The following is a 13881-nucleotide window of genomic DNA, read 5'->3' as shown; positions in this document are numbered from 1 at the left end:
AGAGACAGAGACAGAGAGAGAGGGAGAACGAGGGAAGGGGAGGGTTAGGATGGGGAGGAAGGGAAGCAGAAGAGGAGACACTGATTACATCCACAAACAAACAGAAAGCAGAGTCTTCAGATGAACCAGGGCTCAGATACATAACTACCCTAAAATCTATTTGGAAGATGCACTCCCGAAATGAAGACAGACAGATGAAGAAATCCAAGAGGAATCCAAGGGTCGCTGAGGCAAAGGTGACCAAAGAAATAAGGAAAAATTGTTAAGCCTAAGTAATTGTTGATTTTAAAATAGAGGTAAAAATATTAACGATTTGAAACAAAAATCCTAGAGGAGCAGAACAGATGAGCAAGGGGGCATGCTGCTGTTTCTGATACCCATCAATGGACACTTTGCTAGGAAATATTTAATTTTATATGTGACAACAATTAAAACTCTCCTAAAGAATAGAAATAGGAAGTATACATCTGAAAAAGAAGAAAATACGAAAAATCCTTTTTTTAAGGCAAGGGAAACAGAACAAACAAGAAAGGATTGTGAATTAAAAACACACAATAAGGTATCAGGGATGATTTCAGAAGTTCCAGAGAACCCAGAGTTTCCAGGGTCACAGGACCTGTGAAGGGGTCACCTTCCTCAAATATAGTCTTGATGAGTTTTAAAAATAGAACAAACTCCAATTACGTGTTCTCTATCAAGGGAACTTCCTCTTTATGGAACTATTCCGGAAAATACAACAAAAAAAGGAAGGAGAGATTGAGAACGTCCCCGAATCACGCCCCCTGGTGACGCACCAGATGGAGCACTGACTGTCGCTGGCGGTGACACCACAAGGACACGCTCCACTCACAGACACAAGTCGCTTGCTGTCCTAAGCCTTGGAGAAAACAGCAATAGAAAGTAAGTGAATCATAAAGTAAATAACATAAAAATCACAACTTCTACTCCTGAACCCGAATCAGGTCAACACTTCACCTCCCAGTACATAGGAGCAATGGGGACAGAGGGTGGGGTTAATGGTCTGGCAGGGATGCAGTAGCAAAATCCAGGCTGGAGAGAAGCCCCCAAGATGAAGAGAAGGTTGCAAGAGAGGAGAGGAGGTGTGGGAACCCGAGACAAGAGATGGGGGAAAATATCAACCAGTCACAGCGCGCGGACCACAGGACATTAACAAATTACCGTTAACATTTTGGACGTGTTCAAGGTTTTGTGATTATGTTAAAGAATCGTCACCTTTTAGAGTCTCACGTTAAGATATTTGCACAGGACATGACAGGATGTTTCAGATTTGCTTCCAAATAATCAGGGGTGGGGTGGGTAGGGGAGACTGGGTAGGGATATAAATGAAACAAGATTGGCCACAAATTGATAATTGTTGAAGCAGATGTCGAGGACACATGGGTTCATTAAACTCTTCCGTCTACTTTGTATAGGTGTGAGATTTTCTGTAGTAAAAAAATGTTTTTCTAACTTTAAACAGAAGTGTAAATTTGTTTAATGGGGATAAAGTTTCAGTTTTGCAAGATGAAAAAGTTCCAGAGGTTAGTTGCACAACAGTGTGAATATACTTAATAATACTGAACTTTACACTTAAAAATGGTAAAGATGTTTAAATGGTTAAATTTATGTTATATGTATTTTACCACAGTTAAAAAGAAAAAAATGCCGCCTATCAGATAAACTGTTAAAAGTGACACTGAAGACTGAAAATAAAGTATTGGAAAACTTACATATCACATGCTAGAAAATACTAAAAATATAATATAGAGATAGTATTAAAAGATATAATTCAAGGCAAAAAGCATTAAACGAATAAAGAAAGATGTATGTAATGAAAGTTCCAATCCAAAAAGAAAGTTTAGCAGTCATGAATCTTTATATACTAACAAAATCACCACAATACATAAAAACCAAAAACTGACGAATACATAAGCAAACGGGCACAGCCACAAACGTAGCAAACATCTTTAATATACCTCTCTCAGAAATGAACAGATCAAATAGAAAACCAGGCCTATGGAGAATTTGAGGACTATAACGCTTTCTCCTTACCTTGTACACAGTAAAGCTAAAACATGAGGGACAATAATAACAGATCATTTATTAAGCCACAAAGGAAATCTCAACATCTTCTAAAGCACAGAAATCATAAGGAGGCCAAATTCACAGACACAATGTAATAACAGTAGGTGCTAACCAAAGAATAGCATTAAAGAAAAACCCAGCAACTGGAACCCAAGAAACTGGAAACAAACCCAACATGGCATAAATAGATACCCTGTGGCCTTCACGCACAAAAGCAGCAATTAAAATATGGATCTGGAGCTCTATGTGTCCACACGACAAACCCAAAACCGTAACACTGAGGTTATTTCTAAAGGCAAGTTGCAAAAGGGGGCTTCCTATTATACCACCCGTGGTTACAGGAAAAACACCCCTGTACTCACCAACCTGCGTTCAGGGTAGTGGCTACCTCTGAAGGTGGAGAAAGTAGTGGTCCTGGCAGAGGTATGTAGAGGGCTTCAATTTTATGTTTTTAAGTTTTATGAGGAAGAAAGAAGAAAAAATTCTGGGCAAAGTAAAGCAAGATATCAAGATATGATGAAGTTGGATGGTGGGTACAAGGGTGTTGGTGATGCCGATCTCCACCCTTTTCTGTAGTCTTGAGATAATCTATTTTCTTTTTTGAAAAGGAACTAATGGGTTGGGAGATTGGGATTGACATATATACACTAATATGTATAAAATGGGTAACTAATAAGAACCTGCTGTATAGAAAAGTAAATAAAATAAAATTCAAAAAAAAAAAAGGGACTAACAGGGAGTGACTGCAAATGAGTGTGAGGACCTTTTGGGGGTGATGGAAATGCTCTAAAAATAGATTGTGGTGATGACTGCACAAATCTGTAAATTCAGCTAAAAATCATTATCATTAAATTGTACACTTAATATGAGTGGATATTGGCATTCAAATTCTATCTTAATGAAACTGTAAAAAATGAATTGAAATTAAGAATAGAAAAAAAAGCACCAACATCTTCCAGTCCCAGCCAAGACAGAGTAAGCACACTGCACTCCACCTTTACACTGACCAGAGCTAAAAATATCACACAGAATAAAATAAAGCAACTTTCTAGACAGACTGGCGTGAGAAATCAAAACCTGACGAAAGGCTGATATGGTAGCAAATGTCTTGTCTCCCTACATCCCCTGTGTTAGATTCAAGGTAGCCTGCACCCCAGGACAGCACAGTGAGCACAGCCAAGAGAACCCCTCCTTTCTGGTCAGTGGGCTGGGAGGAGCAATGCCCTGAAAGACAGAGAGAGTGAGAGAAATGCCCTATTTCATTTTCTTTTTCCTGGTCTTGCCCCAGAGACAAATTTCTGTCCCAAAGCCGCACTCCCAAGATGGTGGTAGCAGCAGCTATAGCAGCAGAAGCTATTGTAATAGTCACTTTGACCCAGAGGTGGATCTAGGCACAGGAAGCATGTGACAGTGCAGGAGGCTAAAATTCCTGCTTTATAGCCAGAGGACCCGGAAAGGAAGACTCGGGAAGCCAGAGAGCATCAGAGAAATTAATAAGAAGGAGATTAAGAAAGAGACCCTACAGAGCCTTTTAAAAAAAAAATTTATTTACTTATTTTGGTCGCGCCAGGTCTTAGTTGTGGCAGGCCCGCTCCTTAGTTGCGGCTCTTGGGCTCGCTAGTTGCGGCATGCAAAATCTTAGTTGGGGCATGCATATGGGATCTAGTTCCCTGACCAGGGATTGAACCTGCATCCCCTGCATTGGAAGGCGGATTCTTAACCACTGCGCCACCAGGGAAGTCCCCTATGAAGCTTTATATGAAGTTCCAGACTCACCCTGAGCTGGACATATGTGGAAATGACCCAAATACCATGTCAAAGGCTTTGAGAATTGAATCGTGGTGTAGACCACTGCCAAGGTTGAAAACTGGACCAGGTGGATGCAAGTGCAAGATGGATCCAAATAACACAGCAGAGACTTTGAAAACTAAACTCACATTGGAACCATAGCCCACAGGAGGCAGGTCTGAACTTGTGGTCTGACCCAACCGGGTTGATGGCCAGAAAAAAAAAAAAAGAGAGAGAGAGAGAGAGAGAGAGAGAGAGAAATGTTGGAGAACATTGGAGAAGATTTTGATTTTGATAGGATCCAGAGTCTCATTAAATAATATCTAAAATGTCCAAGACACAATCCAAAAGTACTCAAACAACAATAACAACAAAGAAAATCTCAAGAATTTGTAAGAGAAAAAAACAATTAATAGATGCCAACTCTGCGATGATCCAAATGTTGAAATTATCACATAAAGCATTTAAATCAATTATTTAAAATGTGCTCCATTAAGTAAGGAAAACACCCTTGAAACAAATGCAAAGGTAAAAATTTTCAGCAGAGATATAAAAGCTATAAAAAAGAACCAAATGGGTATTAAAATTAAAAATATGATTACAGAAATAAAAAATGCACTGAGTGGGCTTAATAGGAGAGGTGAAGACAGAAGAAAGAGTGAGTGAACTTGAGGACCAATAGAAATTATCCAATATTAATGACAAAGAGAAAAAAAGATTGACAAAAAATGAACAGAGCCTGGGGACCTGTGGAATAACATCAAGAGATCTAACATTTGTTGCCATTGGAGCCCCAGGATGAGAGGCATAACGGGTTGACCCAGAAAAAGTATTTGAAAAAATAATGGCTGAAAACTTCCCAAATTTGATGAAAAATATAAATTTACAGATTAAAGAATCTCAGTGAATCTCAAATAGGATAAACTTGAAGAAAATCAAGCCTATACACACCATACTTAGACTGCTGAAAACCAAAGATAAAGAAAAATGTCCTGAAAGCATCCAGAGAAAAATTACACATCACATATAGAGGAAGAACCATTTGAAAAACATTAAATTTCCCATCAGAATCCACAGAGGTCAGAAGACAATGGAACAACCTGTATAAAGTGCTCAAAGGAAAGAACTGCCAACTCTCAATTCTGTTCCCACAAAATTATTCCCACCAATGAAGGGGAAATAAAAACATTCTCGGGACTTCCCTTACAGTCCAGTGGTTAAGACTCTGAGCTTCCACTGCAGGAGGCGAGGGTTCAACCCCTGGTTGGGGAACTAAGATCCCACTGGCCATGCAGTGTGGCCAAAAAAAAAAAAAAAAGACACTCGCAGATGAAGGGACAGTAAGAAAATTAGTCCCCAGCAGACAACTCTAAAAGAAATCTTAAGATTTCAGAGGGAAATGATACCAGAGGAAAACTGGGAAACTTAGAAATGAAGAAAAGACAACAGAAATGGAAAATAGTGGGTAACTACGCTATTTTCCCTCTTAAGGTCTTTGCAATATGTTGATGGTAAAAATGACAACATTGTCTGGTGGGGTTTTCAATGTATGTAGATGTAAAATACGTGGCAGCTCCAACATAAAAGGAGAACAGTGAAGGGACATACACAGTTTTAAAGTTCCACTTCATTTCACTTGAAATGGTAAAATGTTCATTTTAAGTAGAGAATGAGGTGTTTAGTATATATATTGCAATTCCTCCAGCAACCACTGAAAAACCTGTATAAAAAGATATAGTTAAAAAACCAACTGATAAATTAAAATGCAATACTAAAAACACTGATACAATCCAAAAGAAAGCAGAAAACGGAAATAGAAAAGTGAAAACCAAAGGGAGCAAACAGAAAACAAAAATTTGAACAATAGACCTAAATCCAACAATTTCAATAATTACATTGTGTAAATGATCTAAATATACCTGTAACTGCTAGTAACTGTAAAACAGATACTAGCAGGTGGAATTTCTAAAAATATGACCCAACTATATGCTGCCTATAAGAAACACACTTTAAATATGATAATATAGGTAGGTAAAAAGAAGACGGATGGGAAAGATATACCATAGAAGCACTAATAAAAAGAAAAATAGAATGACTGTGTTAATATCAAGCAAAGTAGGCTTCACAACAATGCAAATTCCCAGGTGTATGGTGGGGCTTGACTTAATGATGAAAGGGTCTATTCAACAAGACGATACAACAATTGTAAATGTGCATACATCTAACGACAGAACATCAAAATACATGAAGCAAAATCTGAAAGAACTAAAAGGAGAAATAGACAATGACAGCTGGAGCCTTCAATACTCCTTTCCCAGTAATCAATTTTTTAAAAATTAGACACAAGATCAGCAAGTACACAGAAGACCTAAAAAGCACCACTGACCAACTGGACCCGAAAGACATTCCACCCAGCAGCAGCAGAAGGTGTCCACAACACGGTCACCAAGGAAGACTGTGTCCTGGGCCATAAAATAAACCAGAACACATTTAAGAGGATTGAAATCATGCACGATATGTTCTGTAGCCATAATGGAATTATTAAATGGAATTAAACCAGAAAATAAGCAACAGAAAGACATAGAAGAAATCTAAGAAACAACGTACTTCTAAATAATCCATGGATCAAACAGAGCCTCAAGGGAAATTAGAAAATATTTTGGACGGAATGAAATGAAACACAACATACCGTATTTGTAGGATGTAGCTAAAGCAAGGTGTAGAGGGAAATTTATAGCATTAAATGCAAACATTAGAGATCCAACAACATGAATGATTCTCAGGCATTGTGCTGAGAAGGCCAGCAAAACAGAGACTCCAGCCTCTGGGGAGATTACCATCAGAACTGCAATGAGAATCCTTCTCCCAGCCATCACAGGGACAAAATCTACAAGGCGAATTAAAGAGTGGGGGGAAATGGGGGGGGTGGCATCCTGTATTTAGGCGCATAGTGTGCACCCCATTCGGCTCAGCAGCACCCACCAGGAACGATACCCACCAGGGCTTCTGAAGTGTCTGTGTCTTTATGGGGCAGTATTTGTATGAAATGTCATTAAATCTCATCTAGTACCTGGGAAATGGCCTCGGCAAACCCTGGTGCATCCATTCTTGGGAACTCACGAAGTAGTTGAAACGCCGGCGGCAAGAAGGCAGACAGGGAATTCTGGGAATGAGAACGTGAAACAGAGGACATCACAGGTCTTTGTGGGGAGTGACCGAGAGGGACAGGGCTTTGCATCTCGAAGAAAACTGAAGCCAGGGAGGAGTGAGCTTTTGGAGCAGGATTCTGGGAATAATCTTCTCCCCTAAGTCAGCCGAGAAATTCCACTTGCAGTCACTTTCACCTCCACCTTCCAGAAAATTGACTTTATTTCACCAGGTGTTCATTGAGGACTCCAGGGCCTGGGCGGGACACTGAGCTGGACGCCCAGAGGGTGCAAGGCCGTGCCCTCCGGAACATCATGGCCTGGCTCAGAAGGCAAGCATGTCATGGTGATATAAAGCAGGATGAGGAGGGATACCCCAAAGTGTGCCAGGCCTGGGGGGTGGGGTGGGCAGGAGGCAGCCAGGTGAATGTAGAAAAGAGGAAGAGATGCCATCCCCTTGCCGTCGTGGACATTGACCTGGGCAGCCCCAGCCCCCTTCCCACCCAGCCATGTCCCCACAACACACAGCCTGGAGAGCACAGTGTGCGACAGTGTGAAGAGTAAGAAATATTTAATGATGGAGAACATGCGAAGGGCTTCCAGGCTCACCATACAGAGGTTCCCGGGTGGGTGCAGTTTTGTTGCCGACACTGGGGGGAGGCTGCAGTCAGACACTGAAGCCCACGATGCTGTGTCTGTGGGACAGATGAGGCACGAGAGCCGGAGAAAGACCAACCCAGCACCCAGCACCCAAAAGGCAGAACGCAGTCCCTTGAGAACTCGCCCCACGTGACGTGAGGGCGTTCAGGGGAGCAGCAAGGCTGCCGGCAGCTCCTTCCCAGCCCCCAGCTCCTGGCTGGCACGCCTCCACCATCGCACCTCCCTCTGCCAACCGCCCTCCCACCTGGCCTGCAAATTCCCCCTCCAACCCAGCCCTTGTCTTCTCCAGACCCTTCCCCCATCTTTGCTTTTCTCTTTTTAATTTCTTTCTGCCAGTAGCTTCCTTCTGCAATGTTGATTCAGCTGTTGTTCTTTTGTGGGGAGGCGGGGGTGGGGAGGCCGGGATGGGAGGTGGGGGGTGGGGGGGTGGGGGGAGACGGGGGAGGTGGGAGGTGCTGGCAGAGGCAGCTGCAGAGGGGGTGGCAAGCACACTCCAGGGGGGCTGGGGGACCAGAGCAGGAAGTAGTGCTCGCCATGGCAAGGGCTCTAGTAGCTCTTGCTCATTTGGCCCCACACAAACCCACACCAACAGGCAGAAAGCCACCCAGCCAGGACAGTGGAGAGCCTTGCTCTGATCCAGGCCACGTACGTGCAGGAGGGTAGCCAAGCGAGCATGGAAAGGAGAGAAGAGATTTGAGAGGCTGGGGGCTGCTTCTAGCTACCTACTGTCCTGAACACTGGCCACAGCACACCCAGCCCCACTTCTCATTGTCAAGCAGAGGGCCTTTACTCCTTAGCCTTCCTCCTTGCGGCTTTCTCTGTTTGTGGGAGGAAGTTGAAGAGGTGGCGTTCCTATTTCCCTGACATACCTGGAAGGAAGGTGTCTGAGCACACCAGGGAGGCTGGGGTGGGCACTGGGGCCTGAGCAGGGGTTGCCCGACTCTCATCAAAGCATAGAGATGAACTGATAGGCTTGACAGCGTGGACGGTCACACTGAGAAGAGTCCCTGTCGGAGGGAGGAAGACTGGGCTCTAAGTTGAAAGGAGACTGAGCCAGCAAAAAAGGTAAGCAATCACCAACTCTGGAGAAAAACCAGAAAGTTGTACCAAGAAGAAAATGTAATTACAGTATGTCCACTTGGCTCAGCAGAACACATTTACACAGTTAGAATAAGGAAAGCACTGAGCCCAGATTAAAAATAAAACTGTGATAACAGCTCTACGGAGAGGTGAGGGATGGGCGGGGGTGTGAGGAGCTAACACCTTCCTCTACCGGAACAGGAAGATCTAACACCTTCCCAGAGCCCTCCCTTCACCACAAAGGCCAGGCTGATCTGTGGGGCGCCCATGGCAGGGTGGGGTGGGGGGGTTGGGGGCACGAGGGGGCTGGACGTCTAGTCCTAACCCAGTCCCCAGGGTCATTCCTCTTCTTCCTGGTACTTGTCATATTGCCATTTCCTGTTCAATTTGTGTTTTCCACCAGTGCCACTTGAGGATGCACATCCACAGGAAGTCTGGGCTGCCTTTGTCAAAGCAAGTTGGCACCTTCCAACCCCGGATTGAGTGGCCCAGTTCCCAGAGGTGCTGTCTAAGCTCCTCTTGCCCCAGGGACCTGGCTGGGGGGAGTGGAGTCTGAGGCTAGAGATAGCACTTGCGCTTGAGGTCTAACAGCTGGGCCCACTAGTAATGGTGGCAACTCAGGACCCTTGGCCTTGTTTTTCCTCTGGGCCTTAGTTTCCCACAGTCTGCTCCCCTGCCCAGTTGGGAGGATAAATGAGGACACGTGAAAGGATCCTGCAATGGGCCTGGCACACAGCAGGTGCCCAATAAATGCAAAGATGTAAATCATAAAAAGAAAAATGAGATGCGGTCCCAGCGCTCATGGAGCTTTTGATAAAATTACAGACTTTTTTTTTTTTTTTAGGGGAGGGTCTATATCTGTATTTACAAAGAAATTTCTTCCCTTTAAGTTTTCTGCTTCTACCTTCTAACTTTTGAACCTGGGGGAACAATCTATCTTTTCTGCATTGGTCTCTTTCCATGTAATAGAGAGGAACCAGATTCTCTCCCCGTTCCCTCCCAGAAATGCGGTGCAAATTCGAGCCTGGCTTCCCCAAGTTGAGAGGATGAAGTAAGAAGGATGCAGAGGAAAGCGTGGCATCTGAGCCCTTCCTGGGGGGTGGGGGGTGGGAGCACTGGCCCCTGCCCACCCCCAGGAGATGGTGGGTTTTAGGCACGGTGAGATTTCAGAGGAATGTCTGAGAAACTCCTTCTCACTCGCCCCCTTGCCAGGATCCCTGGGAAGGTCCACAAAAGCCCACATGCTTTTGTGATCCTCCCCACTGGGGACCCCAAGCTTCAGCTAAACCTAATTACCTGCCTCATCCCTGAGTTCGCCTGTGTTGTCCTACCCTCATGCTTGGCCCTGAAGCCCTCCCTGCCCACCCACACATTCCCCACCCTGAAGGGTCCCACCTAAACGCTGTTGGCCCGTGGACCCCTCATCCCCGCTGTGTCCCTAACTGGTAAGGAGCTGTCCCTTCCTCTGGCCCCAGGGTGGCACTTTACATGCAATGTGTCACATCGGTCGTGTAGAGGTGAAGGGCAAAGGCCTGGGTGTGTGGCCTCAGACTTGCCGCCAGTGCCCTCGTCCACCAATGAGAATGATGACCACGGCGCTCTGTCACCAGGTGTGGGGTTATGAGCCACACGGACACAGGACAGCGCCTGGCACAGAGGAAGTGTGATGGGTCTGCTGGGGACGGGGAGGGGCAAGCTTTCCTGGGAAGAGCAGATAGCACAGCTTGGCTGGCTGTGTGACCTGTGCTGTGACAGCCCCAGCTCATCCTGCCTTCAATAAGCAATTGCATTTAAACACAGACGGAGGGCCAGCCTGTGGGTTGGGGTTCTCCGGGAGTGAGGACAGTGGCGATGGGGGCGGGCGGAGGGAGCACCTGGGCGCTTCTTGGGAACGCAGATCCACTGGTCCACGTCCAGCCCACTGGATCGGAGCTCGGGGAGGGCCCCGGTGTCCGTTTAACACACTCTGGTGGCAGGTCATCAGTGGGGGGACGAGCCCAGATGGGACCCTGAGTCCCACGCCACACTGGCCTGCATGGGAAGGCACTAGGCACTGGGGAGGAAGGAGAGGAGGACATCAGAGGCTGGAACAGAGCCCAAGACCACCCAGCGCTGAGGCAGACCCCAGAGGTCATTTCTGTCTTAGAAACTTTCTCTCTTGGCCTTTCCTGTCATTTCACGACTCCTCCTCCTCCCCTGAAGCACCTCACTGGCCCCCCAGTTCCCACTGAACCCCCGAAGGTGGGTGTCGCAGTGCCTGACCCACCTGGGCCCCTGGCACTCTTGCAGGCATCCCGCTGGGGCCAGGGGACCCTCTGCACACCTGCTCTCCTCCTCCTTCTTCCTCCCTCCCGTCTGGTTCTGGGTCCCAGCCCAGAGGCAGCCTCTCAGCCCAGAGGGACCTCTCCAGAAAGGTCTCGCCCTCCTTCACCGGGGAAGCCCCTGCGGTCCGGGGGACGGTCTTCTGTCTTCCTTCTCCCACCTAGGTTGTGTTGTTTTTCTCCAAGAACTAGCAGCTCGTCTCCGGCGCGGGCCCCATGGGTCAGCCTTGCTGCTGCCGCACAAAGGAGGAGGGCAGGTGGGCAGTGGCTGAGCTCGGGAGAGCTGGGGTGCAGGCCAGGCGCAAGCCGGGCAGGTGGCTGCAAGGCCTTAGGCCAGTTCCTGGAAGGCGCCTTTTTCTATCTGTAAAATGAGGGCGGGGGTCTGCCTCTCAGGATGCTGAGATGAAGGAAGGTCTCAGCAGAGCCTGGAAACACGGAGGTGGAGCCGGGGTCAGGGCCAAGTGCCAGGCCAGCCCAGCAAGGCTGCTGAAGCGGGCAGGGCAGGGGGTTAGGAGGGGAGGGCATGGCACCCAGAGGCTGGCTAAGCTTGGGGTGAAGCCGAGGTGGCGCTGGGGAGGAACATGTGCCCTAATCTGGGTGTGGCACCGTCCAGCAGGGAGCGACCCATTGAAGGTCACATGGGTAGGAGGTGGGGCCGGGCTGTCAGAGCTGAGCTGCAAGCCGGCTGACCCTGCACTGTGTGCTGAGTGGGTGTCAGGGAGACCTAATCCTTTTCACACTTTAGCAACGATCGAGCTTCCTAGTTACAAAGGCTGCACCACCCAGAGAGGGAAAAAAGAGGCTCGAGGGGCGCGGACACTGTGCACTTCGGTGACATCTCTGGGCAATGGGATTAAAGGGATTTTAACTTCAGAGCTAGATTTCTGTATTTTCCAAATTGTCTATGATAGCCACGTATTAATTTTGTAATCAGAAAAGGATGTTACTATAAATCAGGTTAATGAGACCACAAACCAAAAACCTAGGGACCCACCCCTATCAGCGGGCTCTCTCTCTAGATGGGGGAGGGTTAAAAGGAGGAAAAGGAGCAGAGCTGGAAGGAGGGCGCCAGGCTGCGGGGCTCCCCGGAGGGCCACGGGCCAGGGCCGCCGCGTCTCTTAGCCTGCGGAGTCAAGTGGAAATCGCGAGCTGGGTAACCTCCTGCCCGGCCTCATCCTCTCGCCCCTCCCTCACCACTTCCTCCCGATCACCCCCCCCCCACCCCCGCCCCCGCGACCACATTGAGGACGCATTATTTTACCCCAAGAGTTTCCCAGTGCAGCAACTGCACAACCCCAAATAGTTTGCACCAGACCTTCCTGTCGCATAGCGGGGCGCAGACGGGCGGGACCCGCTAACCCCGTGGTCGCCGCGCGCAGAGGCGCACAGGTTGGGCCCGGGCCGCGCTGTCCCAGAGCCAAGCGGGAGGCACGCGTGCCCGATTCCCAGAAATTCCTCCTGTTTGGGGGATGCTCAGACGACAAACGGCCCCGCAGAGACCCAAACCGATCATTTTTAACCCCAACGCCAGCCTCAGTCTCCCAATCCGTAGCCGGTGGACGGAGCCCACTCGACCGCGAGGCTGGGGCAGGTCCCAGCCGCACGCCCTGGAGTCTGGCGCCTCCTTCCCGGAGCCGGTTCCTTAGGGGTCCTCGGGACGCGCCCGCAGAAGCGCAGAGGGAGGGGAGCCGCCTCCCCTCCCCATCGCCCCGGGGCAGCAGGACGCGGCAGGAAGGTCCTCACATGGAGGACTTTTCTTTGCCCCTGCCCGGCTCAGACGCCCCAAGAACCTCCGCCTGCCGCGGGGCACCCTGCCTGGTGCTGACGCTGACACCCCGACGGCCCGCCCCTGAGCCGCCAGACTCTGCGGGGTCTGCTGCCCCTGGAATCTGAGCACCGGCTGCCCGCAGGGGCCTCCTGGTGCTCTTTACCTGTCAGTCCTCAAAGAACCCCTGCGGCAACCCAGTGTAGAGATGGGGAAACTGAGGCTCCTACCTTGCCCAAGTCACCTCCAAGCCTGGCCACCTCGCTGGGGGCGCGTGAACCGGGCCTCCTCTCCGGGGAGAGGCCCGGGGGCTCCCGAGACCTAGACTCAGGCCCGGCAGGGGCTGAGGGGAGAGGAGTGTGGCCAGGGAGGGGGCCGATAGGACGCCTTCCCGGGGCTGAGGAGGGCTAAGGAAGGCTTATCCGGAGCCGGGTTCACCGGGCTAGGCGCTGTACGCGGGAGGCTGGTGCAGCCCCAGGGCCACCCCAGGAAGGAGGTCCTGACAGGGGGCACATGGAGACGCGTGGGGTCAGGGCATTGGCCCAGGGTCAGTCAGGGCTGGGATGCAGTGGCCCCTGGGGCTCCACGTCCCAGCCCGGCCACTGGCCAGGGCGGCGCCCACGCCGCAAGGAGCCGCGGGCGCTGGGAGGAGCAGCGGGTCAGAGCCGGGGGTCTGCAGCCCCGCTGTTCGCAGGTTGCCGTCCGCTCTAACGCGCAGCCTGGTGGGGTTTGGGAAACCCGAGAGCAGAGAGCTGGGGCGTCATCAGGAAGTCCTTGCGGAGGGCCCCGAAGCACCGGGTGGACCGGGATGAGCGGCGGGGTGTTTGCCCCGAGGCTCTCCCGGAAGCCATCCTTCCACGACTTCGTGGGACCCCCGGACCCGCGAGGAGGTCCGCGCCCCGCGGAGGCTGAAGGCGCTCGGGGTCCGGGGAAGGGCCGGCGCTGGGATCCCCAGCACGCCCGCGCCTGTGCCCGCGGCGTCCCAGCTCCTCCAGAGAAACCCACGCGGGCCGCCGGCGCCCTCGCGCGACAGAAG

General features: G+C 49.4%; 1 protein-coding gene and 1 long non-coding RNA gene across 2 annotated transcripts in view; both read right to left on the bottom strand.

Annotated features, from left to right (window-relative positions):
- ITGB2 (integrin subunit beta 2) overlaps positions 1 to 7272 on the bottom strand; it is a 35514-nt gene extending 28242 nt beyond the window's left edge. Inside the window, exon 1 of the mRNA XM_082392534.1 lies at positions 6944 to 7272. The gene's annotated coding sequence lies outside the window, so the exon portion shown is untranslated. The remainder of the gene's footprint in view (positions 1 to 6943) is intronic.
- An 871-nt stretch (positions 7273 to 8143) lies between these two features.
- Positions 8144 to 13508, bottom strand: LOC309628955. The gene is made up of 3 exons (XR_014244800.1): positions 13076 to 13508; positions 10634 to 10812; positions 8144 to 8761 (listed from the first exon to the last, which is right to left on the bottom strand). It is a non-coding gene; the product is annotated as an uncharacterized lncRNA (long non-coding RNA).
- Positions 13509 to 13881: the final 373 nt, after the last annotated feature.

This window comes from Balaenoptera borealis (assembly GCF_965194805.1).
Source record: "Balaenoptera borealis genome assembly, chromosome: 5".
NCBI lineage: Eukaryota > Metazoa > Chordata > Mammalia > Artiodactyla > Balaenopteridae > Balaenoptera > Balaenoptera borealis.
Note: the sequence above shows the minus strand (reverse complement) of the source record. Positions and strands in the feature narration are given on the sequence as shown.